Genomic DNA, 23,488 nt, shown 5'->3' with positions numbered 1-23,488 from the left:
TCTTGGTTAAAGGGGACCAAAGGCCAAACCTGAAGTCTATATAATCAAAATTAAATTGATATGTTCAAAGCTAACTGCCAACACAATGCAGGTGTGCCTAGATGCTAGCATTATGTATAGTAATGTCAATGATTGTCAAGCAGTGTCCTATTCATGCTTGTATTGGAACACATTGGTAATAGTGATGAGCGGGAGGTGCCATATTCGATTTCGCGATATTTTACGAATATTCGATTGAATATTCTTGTTATATTCGTCAAAATCGAATATTCGTAATTATTCCAATTATCGCGATTAATATGCGATTTAATTAATCGCGTATTGCAAATTTTTTCTTAGGCAACGTTCCTATGACTAATTGACTATGGCTAGGCTATATGTGTATTTTACGAATATTCTTAATATTGCTCTAACTTCATCTTTTAGAATATTCGTAATATTCTAAAAGACGAAGTTAGAGCAATATTACGAAATTTCGTAAAATACACATATAGATTGTAATTTAGCTAATATAGTGCTATAATCCTTTTTTTTTCTCTAATTGTTTTTTGCCTCTTCAGAACTTAAGTTTTGTTAGATGTACGCTATTAAAAAAATTACTATAGCAGTATATTAGCTAAATTACAATCTATATGTGTATTTTACGAAATTTCGTAATATTGCTCTAACTTCGTCTTTTAGAATATTCGTTATATTGCTATAACTTCGTCTTTTAGAATATTACGAATATTCTAAAAGACGAAGTTAGAGCAATATTAAGAATATACGTAAAAAGTTTAAATTGCAATTCGATTATTATAACTTGAATTAATCGAATTGCGATTTCAACTTAGCACTGCTATATTCCATAGGCTAGAATTAACGAATATGGAATATAGCAGTACTAAGTTGAAGTCACCATGCGATTACTTCGAGTTATATTAATCGCATTGCGATTTTAACTTGGACCTGGTTTACTATGGTTGGCTTCAATGGCTTGGTAGAATTAGCGAATATGACGAATGTATTCACAAAACGAATATACGAATGTATTCGTCATATTCCACAAAACGAAGATATTCTCCATCTTCGTTTTAGCTACCTATTCATCAACTTCGCGAATTCTAGCAATCATATAGGAAAGTTGACTATAGAGACAGCTAAGTTTAATTCACTATGCGATTATATTACTTTGCTTTTTTTTTAAATAAATAGAATAATTATAATACCTGATAATTATTATAATTATTCTATTTATAAAAAAAAGCAAAGTAATATAATCGCATAGCGAATTAAACTTAGCTGTCTCTATAGTCAACTTTCCTATATGATTGCTAGAATTCGCGAAGTTGATGAATAGGTAGCTAAAACGAAGATGGAGAATATCTTCGTTTTGTGGAATATGACGAATACATTTGTATATTCGTTTTGTGGAATATGACAAATACATTCGTCATATTCGCTAATTCTACCAAGTCATTGAAGCCAACCATAGTAAACCAGGTCCAAGTTGAAATTGCCATGCGATTAATATAACTCGAAGTAATTGCATGGCGATTTCAACTTAGCACTGCTATATTCCATATTAGGCTAGAATTAATGAATATGGAATATAGCAGTGCTTAAGTTGAAATCGCAATTCGATTATTATAACTTGAATTAATCGAATTGCGATTTCAACGTAATTCTCAAATCCGACAGTACATTCTAGTATATGGAGATGTTCCCATGGTGATGGGGACGCTCCATGAGCACAGAAGCAACGGGCACTGAGTATAAAAAAAAAATTAAAAAAAAAAAAAAAAAAAATATTAGATTTCGCGAATATGTAGCACTATATTCTAAATATTCGTGAAATCTCGAAATCGCGATATTCGAGAAAAAAATTTGCAATTCGAATATTTGCGCTCAACACTAATTGGTAAAAACCCTAAAGCTATTAACATCAATTAAAAAAAATGGTACAAGTATTAAACAAAAACTTGTTTGACACATCTACCAACAACCACACTGGTAATAAAAATGAGTGAAAAAATCCACCTTGGCTTTTGCCCCAGATCCATGCAAAAAACTATAAAGAATTCTTGTGAAAATATGCATGAGTTGCAATTTTGTAACATAATTTGCTGTTGATTTACCACGGATTTCACCCTATGCATTGTAAAAGGTAAAATCCATAGAATTTGGATGGAAAATGTATGGAAACCTACAACACAAATGGATTTAAAATCTGCACCATATCTCAGTTTCTATGATGATTTCACATCTAAAATATGATTTTACGTGTAAAATGCTGAGGATTTTCAATCTGCAATTCTGTGGCAGAAAATCCTATTTACAGACCTCATGTAGGCATTCTCTAAGTGTTTAACTACACTACAGAAATACAAACACTCCAAATAAATATCATCATAATACCCCAAAATCATGTCATTAATGACAGTTTACATATAGCATACAGTACTGTTTTAATAGCATCTGGGAAATATTGTGAGGCCCTGTACCTTGTCTTGCAACTTTTGTGTAATATGTATATTCAATAGCCAAACAGTGGTCTTCTAGGTCTCCTACTTGTGTCTTTTTGTTTTTTTCTAAATAGAAACCTGTATTATGTTGCTTTACTCTTTCTACCAAGCGTTGCTAGCTAGATGTTTTCTTCATTGGCAGGCTGTACTGCAGCTTTTCACCTGGGATGAGTATTGATCACATGGACAAATTTAAAATTAGAGTTGAAATATGGGAGAAATTATTAAAGCATAAAAGTGTGACAACTTTTCAAAGTTTAAGCATTGAATGAAAGGATGTGGTGCGCATTAATTACTGAATAATTTATAAAATGTTATTCCCTGTCACCTATGCATAGCAGGTGTTTATTCACGTCTAAAATTGTATAATGTCAACCCAAGAATGTAACAGAAAAATTATTGAAATTTATTAAGCTGTCAACTAGGTAGAGGAGGAGTATATTACACCCAAAAATTTGTTAATTTCACAAAAAAATTTAATAGATTTTTTTTTTTCTCGGTCTACTAGGTATAGGAGTGGCAAATCACACCCAAAAATTGGTGAATTTCACCAGAATATATAACTGACATTTTTTTTTTGTTTAACCTGTCTACTAGGTATAGCAGTGATACTATGCACCCAAAAAATTGTTAATTTAAACATAAAATGTAACTGACAATTTTTTTTTACCGGTCTACTAGGTATAGCAGTGGTACTATACACCCATAAATTGGTTAATTTCACCCAAAAAAGTTAATGACAATTTTTTTTAATGTTTAACCTGTCTACTAGGTATAGCAGTGGTACTATTCACCCAAAAATTTGTTAATTTCACTATAAAATGTAACTGACAAATTATAAATTTGAAAATATAAATCAGAGGCACTTTCAGTGATATTAGGTGTATGCTGACTCCTATTTAACATGATTTTGAATGTGATTGCTTAATTCTGAACACAGCTACATCCCCAGTTATAAGAGGGTGTGCACACTTATGCAACCACATTAGGCCTCTTTCACACTTGCGTTGTCCGGATCCGGCGTGTACTCCACTTGCCGGAATTACACGCCGGATCCGGAAAAACACAAGTGTACTGAAAGCATTTGAAGACGGATCCGTCTTCAAAATGCTTTCAGTGTTACTATGGCACCCAGGAGGCTATTAATGTCCTGGTTGCCATAGTAGGAGCGGGGAGCGGGAGAGCAGTATATTTACCATCCGTGCGGCTCCCGGGGCGCTCCAGAGTGACGTCAGAGCGCCCCATGCGCGTGGATGACGTGCCATGCGATCACGTCATCCATGCGCCTGGGGCGCCCTGACGTCACTCTGGAGCGCCCCGGGAGCCGCACGGATGGTAAGTATGCTGCTCCCCGCTCCCCGCTACACTTTACCATGGATGCCAGGACTTTAGCGTCCCGGCAGCCATGGTAACCACTCTAAAAAAGCTAAACGTCGTATCCGGCAATGCGCCGAAACGACGTTTAGCTTAAGGCCGGATACGGATCAATGCCTTTCAATGGGCATTCATTCCGGATCCGGCCTTGCGGCAAGTCTTCCGTTTTTTTGGCCGGAGCAAAAAGCGCAGCATGCTGCGGTATTTTCTCCAGCCAAAAAATGTTCCGTTCCGGAACTGAAGACATCCTGATGCATCCTGAACGGATTTCACTCCATTCAGAATGCATTAGGATAAAACTGATCAGGATTCTTCCGGCATAGAGCCCCGACGACGGAACTCTATGCCGGAAGACAATAACGCAGGTGTGAAAGAGCCCTTATTTTAGTTATTTTTTGTTCCCTCAACCTAAAAGATTTCACTTTGTTTTATTAATTGAGTGGTGCCATTTAGAGGTCACATTAAAGGTGGAAAAAGTTCTGAAATGATTTATCTTTGTCTCATTTTTTTACATCACAGAAACCTGACATTTTAACAGGTGTGTGTAGACTTTTTATATCCACTGCATATAATACATTTAGGTAGTGCAGCATTTGTTACCGCATCTACACAGAGTGGAAAACACTATTAGAAGAAATAATTTCTACTGGTGTGATTAACCAGTTGCCCCCCCCCCCAAAAAAAAACTGATTAAAGTAGGGATTTTATATACCAATAATATACTTTCTATATAGTGCATTTAGATAGTGCAGCATTTGTCTGCAGTTTTGCTACGTTAACGCATCTACACAGAGTGAAAAACACTATTTGAAGAAATAATTTTTACTGGTGTGATTAACCAGTTGCCCCCCAAAAAACGGATTGAATTATGAATTCTCTATACCAATAATATACGTTCTATATAGTGCATTTAGGTAGAGCAGCATTTGTCTGCGGTTTTGCTGCGTTACCGCATCTACACAGAGTGAAAAACAGTATTTGAAGAAACAATTTCTACTGGTGTGATTAACCAGCTGCCCCCCCCCCCAAAAAAAAACTTATTGAGGAAGGGGTGCAATATACCAATAATATACTTTCTGTATAGTGCATTTGGGTAGTGCAGCATTTGTTTGTGGTTTTGCTGTGTTACAGCATCTACACAGAGTGAAAAACACTATTTGAAGAAATAATTTCTACTAGTGTGATTAACCAGTTGCCCCTCAAAAAACTGATTGAGGCAGGGGTGTGATATACCTTCTTGCACAAATACTGCTCTTCTATAGGGACTTTTGTCAGAGGGTCATTTTGAAAACGACAGGCAGAAGAAGAGGCATGCCATTCCACAGGGATGGTAGGGGTCGGCAGGTGCACCAGGTTGCAGCCTAAGTGGGAATTTGAAAAAGGTGCGTACGATTACGTCAAAGTACGCACCAGACTTGGTTGAGTGTCTTACTCAGCCTTCTGCTTCTGCACCCTCCTCACCCTCTTAACTCTCTGCTGTGTGCAACCCCAAAGACACCACCACCATATCACCTCCTCTCGATTCAGAGGAATTATTTTCCCATCCATTAAAATACCTTTCCGATGCGCAGCCATTAGTGGCATCGGATCAAGAAGAGGAGGTATCAACGGTCGCCACCTAGCAGTCTGAAGACAGTACCAAGATCACCCCAAGTAGGGTGGTCCCCGCTGTTGCTGCCTACTCCGAGATCTCTAATGTCAATGGTAGTGAAGGTGACGGATCCGAGGATGACGTGTTTATGGACATCACGTAAATGCCCATAAGAGAGGAAGAGAAGGGGAGTTCAGAGGGAGAGACGGAGCAGCAGATAGGGAGAAGGAGTAAAAGCAGGCAGAACTTACAGTGCAGAGGAGGCAAAAATCAGACTGCTAATGTATTTGGAATGAGCCATCCACCATGCATAGTCACATCTGACGCGCGCAGGATGCCGACACATGGCTCCGCAGTGTAGGCTTTTTTTAACGTGTCCGCTGCTGAAAATAGTGTTGCCATCTGCAGCCTGTGCTGCCTGTCAATGCATAAGTCATGGTAAGCCCAACACTCACCTAGGGATGAACACCTTAAGAAGGCACCTGGCTTCCCATCGCCGAGCCCAGTGGAGAAACACCTTCAGAACCCACAAAGCCACACTCCCGGCGCTGCCCATTTTGCCTCTTCTCTTTCTCCTCTCTCTTCCCAGTTGCCCTCCAGTCCACCTTCCACTGTGCCGTTGTTGCATTCATCTGGCAAAAGGCAGGCTTCCTTGCTCCAATCTTTTGAGTGGAAAAAGATGATGATGCCGGATTACCCTCTTGCCCAACGGCTGACCGTTGGCTTGTCAGAACTGCTAGCCCGCCATCTACTGCCATATAAACTGGTCTTTAGAAAATTTATGGCCATTGGAACACCGCAATGGAGGGAAATTTTTCTCCCAGAAGGGCATCCCAGAGCTATATGGCCATGTTCAGCGTCAAGTGAATGTATCTCTGGCACACAATGTCGCTGCCAAGATACAGTTGCAAGAAAAAGTATGTGAACCCTTTGGAATGATATAGATTTCTGCACAAATTGGTCATAAAATGTGATCTGATCGTCATCTAAGTCACAACAATAGACAATCACAGTCTGCTTAAACTAATAACACACAAAGAATGAAATGTTACCATGTTTTTATTGAACACACCATGTAAACATTCACAGTGCAGGTGGAAAAAGTATGTGAACCCCTGGATTTAATAACAGGTTGAACCTCCTTTGGCAGCAATAACTTCAACCAAATGTTTCCTGTAGTTGCAGATCAGACGTGCACAACGGTCAGGAGTAATTCTTGACCATTCCTCTTTACAGATGGTTTCAGTTCTGCAATATTCTTGGGATGTCTGGTGTGAGTCGCTTTCTTGAGGTCCTGCCACAGCATCTCCATCTGGTTGAGGTCAGGACTCTGACTGGGCCACTCCAGAAGGAGGATTTCCTTCTGTTTAAGCCATTCTGTTGTTGATTTACTTCTATGCTTTGGGTCGTTGTCCTGTTGCAACACCCATCTTCTGTTGAGCTTCAGCTGGTGGACAGATGGCCTTAAGGTCTCCTGCAAAATGTCTTGATAAACTTGGGAATTCATTTTTCCTTCGATGATAGCAATCCGTCCAGGCCCTCACGCAGCAAAGAAGCCCCAAACCATGATGCCCCCACCACCATACTTCACAGTTGGGATGAGGTTTTGAGGTTGGTGTGCTGTGCCTCTTTTTCTCCACACATAGTGTTGTGTGTTTCTTCCAAACAACTCAATGTTGGTTTCCTCTGTCCACAGAATATTTTGCCAGTACTGCTGTGGAACATCCAGGTGCTCTTGTGCAAACTGCAAACGTGCAGCAATGTTTTTTTTGGACAGCAGTGGCTTCCTCTGTGGTCTCCTCCCATGAAATCCATTCTTGTTTAGTGTTTTACGTATAGTAGATTCTATAACAGGGATGTTAGCATATGCCAGAGACTTTTGTAAGTCTTTAGCTGACACTTTAGGATTCTTCTTCACCTCATTGAGCAGTCTGTGCTGTGCTCTTGCAGTCATCTTTACAGGACGGCCACTCCTAGGGAGAGTAGCAGCAGTGCTAAACTTTCTCCATTTATAGACAATTTGTCTTACCGTGGACTGATGAACAGCAAGGCTTTTGGAGATTCTTTTATAACCCTTTCCAGCTTTATGCAAGTCAACAATTCTTAATCGTAGGTATTCTGAGAGCTCTTTTGTGCGAGGCATCATTCATATCAGGCAATGCTTCTTGTGAAATGCAAACCCAGAACTGGTGTGTGTTTTTTATAGGGCAGGGCGGCTGTAACCAACACCTCCAATCTCATCTCAGTGATTGGACTCCAGTTGGCTGACACCTCACTCCAATTAGCCCTTGGAGATGTCATTAGTCTAGGGGTTCACATATTTTTTCCACCTGCACTGTGAATGTTTACATGGTGTGTTCAATAAAAACATGGTAACATTTAATTCTTTGTGTGTTAGTAGTTTAAGCAGAATGTGATTGTCTATTGTTGTGACTTAGATGAAGATCAGATCACATTTTATGACCAATTTGGGCAGAAATCCATATCATTCCAAAGGGTTCACATACTTTTTCTTGCAACTGTACATCTGACCACAGACACGTGGTCTAGCAAACACGGGCAGGAAAGGTTCATTACTTTTACTTCCTACTTTGTGAACCAAGATCCACACTGGTCCTGCACTTCTTTCAGCTTTGCAGTCACAGGCCGATCAGTGGCTAGCCCCGCTTAATTTGACAGTTGGTAAAGTGGTGTGCGACAACAGTGGCAATCTGCTGAGCGCGCTGAAACAGGGCAAACACCACCTGCCCGTCAGACGTCTGATTTGTGACTGCTTGACGCAATGAAACTTCACCTTGTATATGCTTGATAGGCTGCTCCAGCAGAAACATGCAGTTAACGATTACCTGTACAAACTCTGCGGCAGGACAGGTTCCTGGGAGCTTGTTATTTTCTGACCGTGCCAGTGGCTGCTCATGCACGATGCATGCAGACGTCTGTGGCCATTTGATGAGATCATCAAACTGGTCAGTCGCAGCCAGGGCACCATCAGTGACATCTTACCTTATGCCTTCTTTCTGGAGCATGCATTGCGTTGTGTCATTGATCAAGCCGTCGAGGAGCAGGAGCAGGAAGATGAGGAAGTTGCAATGCTGGATGAATTCCCAGTGGGGACTACTCTATCTGAGACAAGTCAACAACAGGAGCCTGAAGAGGAGTCAGAGGAGGATGGTGCAGGGGCGGAGGTGGAGCAAGAAGAGCATGCTTTAAACTTTCCTGTGATCCCTTGTGTTGTCCGTGGCTGGGGGGAGGAGATCCAGGATGCCAGGCCACTCCACCGCTTCCAGTTTAGTGCAAATTGGGGCCTTCATGCTCCATTTTTTGAAGAGGGACCCCGTATAAAAAGCATAAAGGGCAAGGACCAGTACTGGGTGGCAAGGTACTTAGACCCCCGGTACAAACACAAAATGGCAGAAATATTACCACTATCACAGAGGTCTGTCAGAATGCAGCACTTCCAGGCCTTGCTTCGAAAAAAGCTGCATTCTTTTTTGCGGGCGCTGGCAGAGGAATTTCCACTCACAGAGAAACATTTGCGAGTGCCAATCCTTCCGCGCATGCAAGAAGAGGGCGGTTTGAAGATGTGTTGGTCAGTTCGGATATGAGATCATTCTTGCAAGCAACCCATTGACAGCCATCCTCTGGATCCAGCCTCATGGAATACCTAGACCGACAGGTGTCTGACTACATCAGGTTAGCGGCCGATGTGGACGCTCTGATCTGAGAAGCAATGAACCCCTGGACTACTAAGTGTGCAGGCTTGACCTGTGGCCAGAGCTGGCACAATTTGCCATGGAAACTGTTGGCTTGCCCCTCGTCCAGTGTCCTGTCCAAAAGGACGTTCAGCGCAGCAGGGGCGATCAAAACCGATAAGTGCACTCGCCTAGCTCACGACAGTGTGGACTACCTCACATTTCTAAAAATGAATGAGGCATGGATCTCGGAGGAATTCAACACATGTGACGAGTCGACCACGTTTCATTGAATTTCCTCATGACAGCCCACAAATATCCTCCACCACCCAGAACAAATCATGGTCCCTGTCTTAGGTAAATACAGTGGCATAAAAGGACTTTTATGTCCGTTGAATGCCTAATTTTTATGGCCTGTAGTGGCCAACATTTACATGTTTTACTTGAGACCTCCTAATGTACTTCCAGCCACAGAATCCAAAGTTCTGTGCTGTCAGGTGAATGCCTATTGCCTAATTTCTGGGGCCTGTACTGGCCGACAGTTAAATTTTTTTATCTCTAGCCACATAATCACACCCATGTCTTGCTCCTCTGCCTATCATTATGGTGGCTTTTGAACATTATGGTGGCTGTTCCGATGTGTACTGGTGCTTATTCTGACCCTAGGGCTGGGTTCACATCCTATTTTTGCCATCCATTTAATGCATACCAAAAATGTATGCGTTAACAGATGCCTCAGACTGATGCTGTACAGTGGCGTCCGTTCACCATACAGTTCCATGGTAGAAAAAACATTTACGTTAACATATGCATTTTTTTTAATAGACTCTTCAGGATACAAAAACATGGAGTGCTGCACATTTGTATACATCAAAACTGATAGGAAGTAAAAATTTTCTAGGCTCCAGCAGGGCACATTTTTGACAATTTCCCTTTAAGACGAATAAAAATGGCCCCTGATTAAACAACATATTTTTTGTGGGAATTTTTGCCAATGATCCCCCTCTGGTATATCACTGTCCATGTTGTGGGACTATTTGTGTACTTCTAGTAAGTATTTGGTGGCTGCAAATATGAGCTGAAGGTTTTTCAGGTTTGCCTGCCATTAAAGTGAATGGGGCCTGCCGTGAACTTGCGGTTCGCGAACATTTGATCGCGTTCGCGAACCTACCCAGCCGCTGTTCGTCCATCACTACTTACAATATTATATTGTCCTTTTTATATTATACTGGACTTTTCTGTACATCCTTTGATGTTGTTTTTTCTGCTTTTCTATTTCTGTATGTCATGTCAAAGCGAGAATACTTATCTTCATGTATACTCTTAGAATTTATTGTAACAGTTGTTTAGCCACTGCTATTGTAATGTATATTGAAGAGACTTTGATGTCTTATATTATTTTCTGTATGTTTTATTCTAGTTTGATAAAGGCCTTGAGTGGCTGAAATGTAACAAAAAACGCCACAGATAAGAAATAAAATTTGCATCCTAAGTGAGAACTTACAATTCTCTACCATTATTCCTGGAGTTTATTGCATATTATCTAACGAGGTGGGAACCCAACTCCAAGGAATTTATCCCTAAATAGGCGTTATGCGACTAAGCATTGTTTGCAGTAAGGCATTTGCCTCATCATAAATGAGGTGCATCCCAGCACAAGGAATATCATATAAAATGGTGGTCTGCGATAAATGTCCACATTAACTGTGGTGCATATTCATGTCTCAATAGGTTTTTCAGTGATCCCTGGAGGGAAAGTGTAATGCTTTGTTTTTTTAACCTTCTAGAGTGTAATCTTCTATTCAGTCTTATGATACAACTCCTGTCATTCAAATTTTCCTTTATTGGGTCAGCAAGTAACAAATCGTCCAGCCTGCAGGCCAGTGGGCTTAGGCCAAGGTTGTATTCTCTACTCAGTGTCAAACATTCAAATGGGACAGACCAACAATAAAAATATTGCATCATTGAGCTCCAGGGTTTAATTTCTGCATGTGGTATGTAGACCACCTCTGTAAAATCCATACGTTATGGATATAAAATACTAATGTACTACTCAAAAGTATCTTATGTGACTGACAAAAATACACTGTAATACCACATAAATTAATATCTCAAATGGCATATGATGCTAGAAAGTTATTCTGAAAGGTTAGATATGTTTAAGCTGCTAAATTAGCCAAAAGACATAATGGATCTTTCAGTTTAGTTTTCATTATTAATTCTCTTTTATTATGTTCTGTACATGCAGAATGCATTATGCTCATTAATCCAATATGAATCATTATTAAGCAAAAATTATAATAGACATGCTCTTCAGAATTCTGCATTTGGAATAATAGGGAAGTACACATTTAAAGTTTTTTAATGTATGTGACTATGATTCTGCCTGCATTATCTTCCTAATCCACTTGTTCTGAAGCTTTTTGTAGGTCACAATGGACATACTGTAATTCGTTCTTGTTTTTACATTTATGCAACATAGATGTTCATCAAATTGGATGTTATGAATAACCAAAAAACAAACCCACCGCATTGTTTGCTCTTTAAATATGTCCGTTTTTTGTTTAACCCTTTGGCACCATGTAGTTAATGCAAAAATAAATAAATAAATAACATGCCAGCTAAAATTGAGTGGTTTGAAGGTTTTAACACATTTCCATTTCATTAATGTAGGATATCATGAAAATGTTTTTATAAAAATGTTTAACTGGGCCAACCAATGTGTTAAACAGCTCTGTCTGAATTGGCTTATTTGTGGTCCAATATGTGCCACATTTTGTACCATATTTATGTGTATTGCAGACTTTTATGCTAGGCATGCTAGATATTTAAAATAAAGCAACCATCCAGCATGTGGGCACTTACTAACTTGCTGACTCAGAACCTTTTTAAATAGACTTGAAATGGATCCTTGAACATCTTCAGTGTGTATTCTGTCAACAGAAAGGACTAGTCTCATGTGCAAAAATGGACAAGACTAGGACCTGCAATGATATTATAGGATCAGGCATATGTAACCATGAAAAAAAAAAAAGATGTGTGCATGGCCATGCTGAATTGTCTGGGTCAGTGTGCTATCCAATTTAAAAAAAGATAACACACTGGAGAAAAATATGTTGTGTGCATTAGCCACTGAAGACTAATAGTTGTCTCCTTCAGTGTGATGTAAGGACGACCAGAAGTGTTGGTGACATCAATGTGCACCTTCAAACCTTCTAACTATACTGAATGACAAGATTGCTTTACCAGAAGAGCATTGGACTTAGTTTCATTACTCACATTTGGTGGAACATTTTGCAAATGAGCTGCACATACTTTCTCATGTCTTATCTATGAAAATCGTCTTCTCTTCAGTCTATTCTTCAAAATTAACTCCTAAAAGAATAGTCATGTAGGTGTCTGTTTTTATCAATGTTTCCATTAATCCATTAAGAACCAGACAGATTTTTGCTAATCTGACATGTGTTGCTTTATGTGGTAATAACTTTGGAATTAGGGATGAGCGAACTCGAACTGTATAGTTCGGGTTCGTACCGAATTTTGGGGTGTCCGTGACACGGACCCGAACCCGGACATTTTCGTAAAAGTCCGGGTTCGGGTTCGGTGTTCGTTGCTTTCTTGGCGCTTTTTGACACTTTCTTGGCGCTTTTTGAAAGGCTGCAAAGCAGCCAATCAACAAGCGTCATACTACTTGCCCCAAGAGGCCGTCACAGCCATGCCTACTATTGGCATGGCTGTGATTGGCCAGAGCACCATGTGACTCAGCCTCTATTTAAGCTGGAGTCACATAGCGCCGCCCGTCACTCTGCTCTGATTAGCGTAGGGAGAGGTTGCGGCTGCGACAGTAGGGCGAGATTAGGCAGATTAACTCCTCCAAAGGACTTGATTATTGATCGATCTGCAGCTATGCATCATTGAGCTGCTGATACTCAATTGCTCACTGTTTTTAGGCTGCCCAGACCGTTTGTCAGTCCCTTTTTTTCTGGGGTGATCGGCGGCCATTTTGTGTCTTGTGGTGCGCCAGCACAAGCTGTGACCAAGTGCATTTAACCCTCAATGGTGTGGTTGTTTTTTGGCTAAAGCCTACATCAGGGTGAAGCTGTCACACCAAGTGCATTTAACCAGCAATAGTCTGTTTATTTTTTGGCCATATACTACATCAGGGGCAAGCTGCGCCTGTCACCAAGTGCATTTAACCCTCAATGGTGTGGTTGTTTTTTTGGCTAAAGCCTACATCAGGGTGAAGCTGTCATACCAAGTGCATTTAACCCTCAGTAGTGTGTTTGGTCAAGCTGTCACACCAAGTGCATTTAACCAGCAATAGTCTGTTCATTTTTTGGCCATATACTACATCAGGGGCAAGCTGCGCCTGTCACCAAGTGCATTTAACCCTCAATGGTGTAGTTGTTTTTTGGCTAAAGCCTACATCAGGGTGAAGCTGTCACACCAAGTGCATTTAACCAGCAATAGTCTTTATTTTTTGGCCATATACTACATCAGGGGCAAGCTGCGCCTGTCACCAAGTGCATTTAACCCTCAATGGTGTGGTTGTTTTTGGCTAAAGCCTACATCAGGGTGAAGCTGTCACACCAAGTGCATTTAACCAGCAATAGTCTGTTTATTTTTTGGCCATATACTACATCAGGGGCAAGCTGCGCCTGTCACCAAGTGCATTTAACCCTCAGTAGTGTGGTTGGTCAAGCTGTCACACCAAGTGCATTTAACCAGCAATAGTCTGTTCATTTTTTGGCCATATACTACATCAGGGGCAAGCTGCGCCCGTCACCAAGTGCATTTAACCCTCAGTAGTGTGGTTGGTCAAGCTGTCACACCAAGTGCATTTAACCAGCAATAGTCTGTTCATTTTTTGGCCATATACTACATCAGGGGCAAGCTGCACCCATCACCAAGTGCATTTAACCCTCAGTAGTGTGGTTGGTCAAGCTGTCACACCAAGTGCATTTAACCAGCAATAGTCTGTTCATTTTTTGGCCATATACTACATCAGGGGCAAGCTGCGCCCGTCACCAAGTGCATTTAACCCTCAGTAGTGTGGTTGGTCAAGCTGTCACACCAAGTGCATTTAACCAGCAATAGTCTGTTCATTTTTTGGCCATATACTACATCAGGGGCAAGCTGCGCCTGTCACCAAGTGCATTTAACCCTCAGTAGTGTGGTTGGTCAAGCTGTCACACCAAGTGCATTTAACCAGCAATAGTGTGGTTATTTTTTGGCCATATCCCAGTCTAATTCTGTCAGTAAATCCATACCGGTCACCCAGCGCCTAAATACTAGGCCTCAAATTTATATCCTGCTAAATCTGTCGTTACCGCTGTACTGTTGTGGCTGGGCAAGTTATTTAGTGTCCGTCAAAGCACATTTTTTGTTCTGGGTTGAAATACAATTCCCAATTTAGCAATTTCATAATTTAGTGGTTTCTGCTATATCAGAGCTATTTGAAATCTATCCCTAAAAGGGTATATAATATTCAAGGTGCACATAGGGTCATTCAGAATAACTTCACACACACGCTACTGTGCATTTCCAAGTTTAATTCTGTCAGTAAATCCATACCGGTCACCCAGCGCCTAAATACTAGGCCTCAAATTTATATCCCGCTAAATCTGTCGTTACCGCTGTACTGTTGTGGCTGGGCAAGTTATTTAGTGTCCGTCAAAGCACATTTTTTGTTCTGGGTTGAAATACAATTCCCAATTTAGCAATTTCATAATTTAGTGGTTTCTGCTATATCAGAGCTATTTGAAATCTATCCCTAAAAGGGTATATAATATTCAAGGTGCACATAGGGTCATTCAGAATAACTTCACACACACGCTACTGTGCATTTCCAAGTCTAATTCTGTCAGTAAATCCATACTGGTCACCCAGCGCCTAAATACTAGGCCTCAAATTTATATCCCGCTAAATATGTCGTTACCGCTGTACTGTTGTGGCTGGGCAAGTTATTTAGTGTCCGTCAAAGCACATTTTTTGTTCTGGGTGGAAATACAATTCCCAATTTAGCAATTTCATAATTTAGTGGTTTCTGCTATATCAGAGCTATTTGAAATCTATCCCTAAAAGGGTATATAATATTCAAGGTGCACATAGGGTCATTCAGAATAACTTCACACACACGCTACTGTGCATTTCCAAGTCTAATTCTGTCAGTAAATCCATACTGGTCACCCAGCGCCTAAATACTAGGCCTCAAATTTATATCCCGCTAAATCTGTCGTTACCGCTGTACTGTTGTGGCTGGGCAAGTTATTTAGTGTCCGTCAAAGCACATTTTTTGTTCTGGGTTGAAATACAATTCCCAATTTAGCAATTTCATAATTTAGTGGTTTCTGCTATATCAGAGCTATTTGAAATCTATCCCTAAAACGGTATATAATATTCAAGGTGCACATAGGGTCATTCAGAAAAACTTCACACACACGCTACTGTGCATTTCCAAGTCTAATTCTGTCAGTAAATCCATACCGGTCACCCAGCGCCTAAATACTAGGCCTCAAATTTATATACCGCTAAATCTGTCGTTACTGCTGTACTGTTGTGGCTGGGCAAGTTATTTAGTGTCCGTCAAAGCACATTTTTTGTTCTGGGTTGAAATACAATTCCCAATTTAGCAATTTCATAATTTAGTGGTTTCTGCTATATCAGAGCTATTTGAAATCTATCCCTAAAAGGGTATATAATATTCAAGGTGCACATAGGGTCATTCAGAATAACTTCACACACACGCTACTGTGCATTTCCAAGTCTAATTCTGTCAGTAAATCTATACCGGTCACCCAGCGCCTAAATACTAGGCCTCAAATTTATATTCAGCTGAATTTGAATACAATACATTGGGCCAAATAATATTTTTGTTGTTGTGGTGAACGATAACAATGAGAAAAACATCTAGTAAGGGACGTGGACGTGGACATGGTCGTGGTGGTGTTAGTGGACCCTCTGGTGCTGGGAGAGGACGTGGCCGTTCTGCCACATCCACACGACCTAGTGTACCAACTACCTCAGGTCCCAGTAGCCGCCAGAATTTACAGCGATATATGGTGGGGCCCAATGCCGTTCTAAGGATGGTAAGGCCTGAGCAGGTACATGCATTAGTCAATTGGGTGGCCGACAGTGGATCCAGCACGTTCACATTATCTCCCACCCAGTCTTCTGCAGAAAGCGCACAGATGGCGCCTGAAAACCAACCCCATCAGTCTGTCACATCACCCCCATGCATACCAGGGAAACTGTCTCAGCCTCAAGTTATGCAGCAGTCTCTTATGCTGTTTGAAGACTCCGCTGGCAGGGTTTCCCAAGGGCATCCACCTAGCCCTTCCCCAGCGGTGAAAGACATAGAATGCACTGACGCACAACCACTTATGTTTCCTGATGATGAGGACATGGGAATAGCACCTCAGCATGTCTCTGATGATGATGAAACACAGGTGCCAACTGCTGCGTCTTTCTGCAGTGTGCAGACTGAACAGGAGGTCAGGGATCAAGACTGGGTGGAAGACGATGCAGGGGATGATGAGGTCCTAGACCCCACATGGAATGAAGGTCGTGCCACTGACTTTCACAGTTCGGAGGAAGAGGTAGTGGTGAGACCGAGCCAACAGCGTAGCAAAAGAGGGAGCAGTGGGCAAAAGCAGAACACCCGCCGCCAAGAGACTCCGCCTGCTACTGACCGCCGCCATCTGGGACCGAGCACCCCAAAGGCAGCTTCAAGGAGTTCCCTGGCATGGCACTTCTTCAAACAATGTGCTGACGACAAGACCCGAGTGGTTTGCATGCTGTGCCATCAGAGCCTGAAGCGAGGCATTAACGTTCTGAACCTGAGCACAACCTGCATGACCAGGCACCTGCATGCAAAGCATGAACTGCAGTGGAGTAAACACCTTAAAACCAAGGAAGTCACTCAGGCTCCCCCTGCTACCTCTTCTGCTGCTGCCGCCTCGGCCTCTTCTGCTGCTGCGCCTTGGCCTCTTCCTCCGCCTCTGGAGGAACGTTGGCACCTGCCGCCCAGCATACAGGGGATGTACCACCAACAAGACCACCACCACCTCCGTCACCAAGCATCTCAACCATGTTACACGGCAGCGTTCAGCTCTCCATCTCACAAACATTTGAGAGAAAGCATAAATTCCCACCTAGCCACCCTCGATCCCTGGCCCTGAATGCCAGCATTTCTAAACTACTGGCCTATGAAATGCTGTCATTTAGGCTGGTGGACACAGACAGCTTCAAACAGCTCATGTCGCTTGCTGTCCCACAGTATGTTGTTCCCAGCCGGCACTACTTCTCCAAGAGAGCCGTGCCTTCCCTGCACAACCAAGTATCCGATAAAATCAAGTGTGCACTGCACAACGCCATCTGTGGCAAGGTCCACCTAACCACAGATACGTGGACCAGTAAGCACGGCCAGGGACGCTATATCTCCCTAACTGCACACTGGGTAAATGTAGTGGCAGCTGGGCCCCAGGCGGAGAGCTGTTTGGCGCACGTCCTTCCGCCGCCAAGGATCACAGGGCAACATTCTTTGCCTCCTGTTGCCACCTCCTCCTACTCGACTTCCTCCTCCTCTTCTTCCACCTGCTCATCTAGTCAGCCACACACCTTCACCACCAACTTCAGCACAGCCCGGGGTAAACGTCAGCAGGCCATTCTGAAACTCATATGTTTGGGGGACAGGCCCCACACCGCACAGGAGTTGTGGCAGGGTATAGAACAACAGACCGACGAGTGGTTGCTGCCGGTGAGCCTCAAGCCCGTCTGTTCGCGCTTCCGGCGTTCACATCCTGCTGCTGCTCGTCTGTCTGCGCTACAGCGTAACTTCGGCCTTCCCGCTCACCGTCTCATATGCGACGTGCCCACCAGGTGGAACTCCACCTTGCACATGCTGGACAGACTGTGCAAGCAGCAGCAGGCCATAGTGGAGTTTCAGCTGCAGCACGCACGGGTCAGTCGCACTACAGAACAGCACCACTTCACCACCAATGACTGGGCCTCCATGCGAGACCTGTGTGCCCTGTTGCGCTGTTTCGAGTACTCCACCAACATGGCCAGTGGCGATGACGCCGTTATCAGCGTTACAATACCACTTCTATGTCTCCTTGAGAAAACACTTAGCGCGATGATGGAAGAGGAGGTGGCCCAGGAGGAGGAGGAGGAGGAGGAAGAGGGGTCATTTTTAGCACTTTCAGGCCAGTCTCTTCGAAGTGACTCAGAGGGAGGTTTTTGGCAACAGCAGAGGCCAGGTACAAATGTGGCCAGCCAGGGCCCACTACTGGAGGACGACGAGGACGAGGATGAGGAGGAGGTGGAGGAGGATGAGGATGAAGCATGGTCACAGCGGGGTTGCACCCAACGCAGCTCGGGTCCATCACTGGTGCGTGGCTGGGGGGAAAGGCAGGACGATGACGATACGCCTCCCACAGAGGACAGCTTGTCCTTACCCCTGGGCAGCCTGGCACACATGAGCGACTACATGCTGCAGTGCCTGCGCAACGACAGCAGAGTTGCCCACATTTTAACGTGTGCGGACTACTGGGTTGCCACCCTGCTGGATCCACGCTACAAAGTCAATGTGCCCACCTTACTTCCTGCACTGGAGCGTGATAGGAAGATGCGCGAGTACAAGCGCACGTTGGTAGATGCGCTACTGAGAGAATTCCCAAATGTCACAGGGGAACAAGTGGAAGCCCAAGGCCAAGGCAGAGGAAGAGCAAGAGGTCGCCAAGGCAGCTGTGTCACGGCCAGCTCCTCTGAGGGCAGGGTTAGCATGGCAGAGATGTGGAAAAGTTTTGTCAACACGCCACAGCTAACTGCACCACCACCTGATACGCAACGTGTTAGCAGGAGGCAACATTTCACTAACATGGTGGAACAGTACGTGTGCACACCCCTCCACGTACTGACTGATGGTTCGGCCCCATTCAACTACTGGGTCTCTAAATTGTCCACGTGGCCAGAGCTAGCCTTTTATGCCTTGGAGGTGCTGGCCTGCCCGGCGGCCAGCGTTTTGTCTGAACGTGTATTCAGCACGGCAGGGGGTGTCATTACAGACAAACGCAGCCGCCTGTCTACAGCCAATGTGGACTAGCTGACGTTCATAAAAATGAACCAGGCATGGATCCCACAGGACCTGTCCGTCCCTTGTCCAGATTAGACATTAACTACCTCCCCTTAACCATATATTATTGTACTCCAGGGCACTTCCTCATTCAATCCTATTTTTATTTTCATTTTACCATTATATTGCGAGGCTACCAAAATTTGAATGAACCTCTCCTCTGTCTGGGTGCCGGGGCCTAAATATATGCCAATGGACTGTTCCAATGTTGGGTGACGTGAAGCCTGATTCTCCTCTATGACATGCAGACTAATTCTCTGCTGACATGAAGCCAGATTCTCTGTTACGGGAACTCTCTCCTCTGCCTGGGTGCTGGGCCTAAATTTATGAAAATGGACTGTTACAGTGGTGGGTGACGTGAAGCCTGATTCTCTGCTATGACATGAAGACTGATTCTCTGCTGACATGAAGCCAGATTGTCTATTACGGGACCTCTCTCCTCTGCCTGGGTGCTGGGCCTAAATTTATGAAAATGGACTCTTACAGTGGTGGGTGACGTGAAGCCTGATTCTCTGCTATGATATGAAGACTGATTGTCTGCTGACATGAAGCCAGATTGTTTGTTACGGGACCTCTCTCCTCTGCCTGGGTGCTTGGCCTAAATTGATGAAAATGGACTGTTGCAGTGGTGGCTGACGTGAAGCCTGATTCTCTGCTATGACATGCAGACTGATTCTCTGCTGACATGAAGCCAGATTCTCTGTTACGGGACCTCTCTCCTCTGCCTGGGTGCTGGGCCTAAATATATGCCAATGGACTGTTGCACTGGTGGCTGACGTGAAGCCTGATTGTCTGTTACGGGACCTCTCTCCTCTGCCTGGGTGCTGGGCCTAAATATCTGACAATGGACTGTTGCATTGGTGGCTGACGTGAAGCCTGATTCTCTGCTATGATATGAAGACTGACTCTCTGCTGACATGAAGCCAGATTGTCTGTTACGGGACCTCTCTCCTCTGCCTGGGTGCTTGGCCTAAATTTATGAAAATGGACTGTTGCAGTGGTGGCTGACGTGAAGCCTGATTCTCTGCTATGACATGCAGACTGATTCTCTGCTGACATGAAGCCAGATTCTCTGTTACGGGACCTCTCTCCTCTGCCTGGGTGCTGGGCCTAAATTTATGAAAATGGACTGTTACAGTGGTGGGTGACGTGAAGCCTGATTCTCTGCTATGATATGAAGACTGATTCTCTGCTGACATGAAGCCAGATTGTCTGTTACGGGACCTCTCTACTCTGCCTGGGTGCTTTGCCTAAATTTATGAAAATGGACTGTTGCAGTGGTGGCTGACGTGAAGCCTGATTCTCTGCTATGACATGCAGACTGATTCTCTGCTGACATGAAGCCAGATTCTCTGTTACGGGACCTCTCTCCTCTGCCTGGGTGCTGGGCCTAAATTTATGAAAAAGGACTCTTACAGTGGTGGGTGACGTGAGGCCTGATTCTCTGCTATGATATGAAGACTGATTCTCTGCTGACATGAAGCCAGATTGTCTGTTACGGGACCTCCCTCCTCTGCCTGGGTGCTTGGCCTAAATTTATGAAAATGGACTGTTGCAGTGGTGGCTGACGTGAAGCCTGATTCTCTGCTATGACATGCAGACTGATTCTCTGCTGACATGAAGCCAGATTGTCTGTTACGGGACCTCTCTCCTCTGCCTGGGTGCTGGGCCTAAATTTATGAAAATGGACTGTTACAGTGGTGGGTGACGTGAGGCCTGATTCTCTGCTATGACATGAAGACTGATTCTCTGCTGACATGAAGCCAGATTGTCTGTTACGGGACCTCTCTCCTCTGCCTGGGTGCTGGGCCTAAATTTATGACAATGGACTGTTGCAGTGGTGGGTGACGTGAAGCCTGATTCTCTGCTATGACATGCAGACTGATTCTCTGCTGACATGAAGACAGATTCTCTGTTACGGGACCTCTCTCCTCTGCCTGGGTGCCGGGGCCTAAATATCTGAGAATGGACTGTTCCAGTGGTGGGTGACGTGAAGCCAGATTCTCTGCTATGGGACCTCTCTCCAATTGATTTTGGTTAATTTTTATTTATTTAATTTTTATTTTAATTCATTTCCCTATCCACATTTGTTTGCAGGGGATTTACCTACATGTTGCTGCCTTTTGCAGCCCTCTAGCCCTTTCCTGGGCTGTTTTACAGCCTTTTTAGTACCGAAAAGTTCGGGTCCCCATTGACTTCAATGGGGTTCGGGTTCGGGACGAAGTTCGGATCGGGTTCGGATCCCAAACCCGAACATCCAGGTGTTCGCTCAACTCTATTTGGAATGCTTTTACTTATCCAAGCCATTCAGAGATTGTTTTCGCGTGACACATTGTACTTCATGATAGTCAAAATTTCAATTTCTCTGCTTTTAAAACAGAAAGTGATACCTCATATTACTTAACATTCCCTATATGTATACTTTATGTTGGCATCATTTTGTAAATGTAATTTTATTTTTTTGGAATGTCATAACGCTTAGAATTTTAGTAGCAATTCTTAAAATGTTTAAGAAAATTTCCAAAACCCACTTTTTAATTACCAGCTCAAGTCCGAAGTCACTTTGTGGGGCTTACATAGTGGAAACCCCCCACAAATGAACCTATTATGGAAACTACACCCCTCAAGTTACTCAAAACTAACTTTACAAATTTTTTCAACACTTTAGGCGTTCCACAAGAATTAAAGGAAAATGGAGATGGCAGATTTTTTGGCAGATTTTCCATTTTAATCCATTTTTTTTTCTTTAACACATCGAGGGTTAACAGCCAAACAAAACTTTATATTTATTACCCTGGTTCTGCGGTTTACATAAACACCCCACATGTAGTCGTAAACTGCTGAAAGGGCACACGGCAGGGTGCAGAAGAAAAGGAATGCCATATGGTTTTTGGAAGGCATATTTTGCTGAACTGGTTTTAGATGCCAAAGTCCCATTTGAAAATCACCGGATGCACCCTTACAGTAGAAACTCTCAAAAAGTGACCCCATTTTGGAAACTACGGGATAAGGTGCCAGTTTTATTGGTATTATTTTGGGGTACAAATGATTTTTACTTGCTCTATATTACTTTTTTGTGAGGCATGGTCACCAAAAAATTGCTGTTTTGGCACCGTTTTTATTTTTTACAGCATTCATCTGACAGGGTAGATCATGTGTTATTTTTGTAGAGCAGGTTGTTACAGACGCAATTATATCAAATATGTCTACTTTCTTTGTTTGCTTGCTTCAGTTTTACATAATAAAGCATTTTCTCCATTTTCTGAACACCATTTTTTTTCCTGCCGATAGTCTTGTACAAGGGTTCGTTTTTTGCAGGAAGAGTTGACGATTTTATTGGTACCATTTTTGGGTACATATGATTTTTTGATAGTTCCTTATTACACTTTTTGGAGCAAGGTAACCAAAAATTTGTTGTTTTAGCACAGTTTTTCTTTATTTATTTTTACAACGTTCACCTGACGGGTTAGGTCATGTGACATTTTCATACAGCAGATTGTTGTGGATGTGCCAATACCTAATATGTATACTTTTTATTATTTATTTAAGTTTTACACACTAATGGCATTTTTGAAACCAAAAAAATTATGCTTTAGTGTGTCCATAGTCTGAGAGCCATAGCTTTTTTATTTTTTGGCCGATTGTCTTAGTTAGGATCTGACTTTTTGCAGGTTGAGGTGACGGTTTGATTGGTATTATTTTTGGGGGCATGCGCCTTTTTGATCGCTTGCAATTTTTGTGTTGTAAGGTGACAAAAAATTGCTTTTTTGACACTGTTTTTGTTTTCTTTTTTTTTATGTTGTTCACCTGAGGGCTTAGGTCATGTGATATTTCTATTGAGCTGGTTGTTACGGACGCAGCAATACCTTTTTATTTATTTCACTTTAACACGATAATAGCATTTTCAAAACCAAAAAAATATGTTTTAATGTCTCTATGTTCTGAGAGCTATAGTTGAGCGATTTTCTTATGTAGGGGCTAATTTTTGGCGGGATGTGTTTTATTGGTACCATTTTGTGGTACCAATTTTTTTCATCACTTTTTGTGATGTGATTTTTAATATTGTTTTCATTAATTCCTTTATGGTGTTTATCATACGGGGAGGATCATGTGATATATTTATAGATCCGGTCGTTACGGGCGCGGCAATACCTAATGTGTGTGTTTTCTTATTTTTTTTTCTTCTATTTTT

Source organism: Bufo gargarizans, chromosome 3, assembly GCF_014858855.1.
Source record: "Bufo gargarizans isolate SCDJY-AF-19 chromosome 3, ASM1485885v1, whole genome shotgun sequence".
Taxonomy (NCBI): domain Eukaryota; kingdom Metazoa; phylum Chordata; class Amphibia; order Anura; family Bufonidae; genus Bufo; species Bufo gargarizans.
This window is presented reverse-complemented; position numbering follows the sequence as displayed.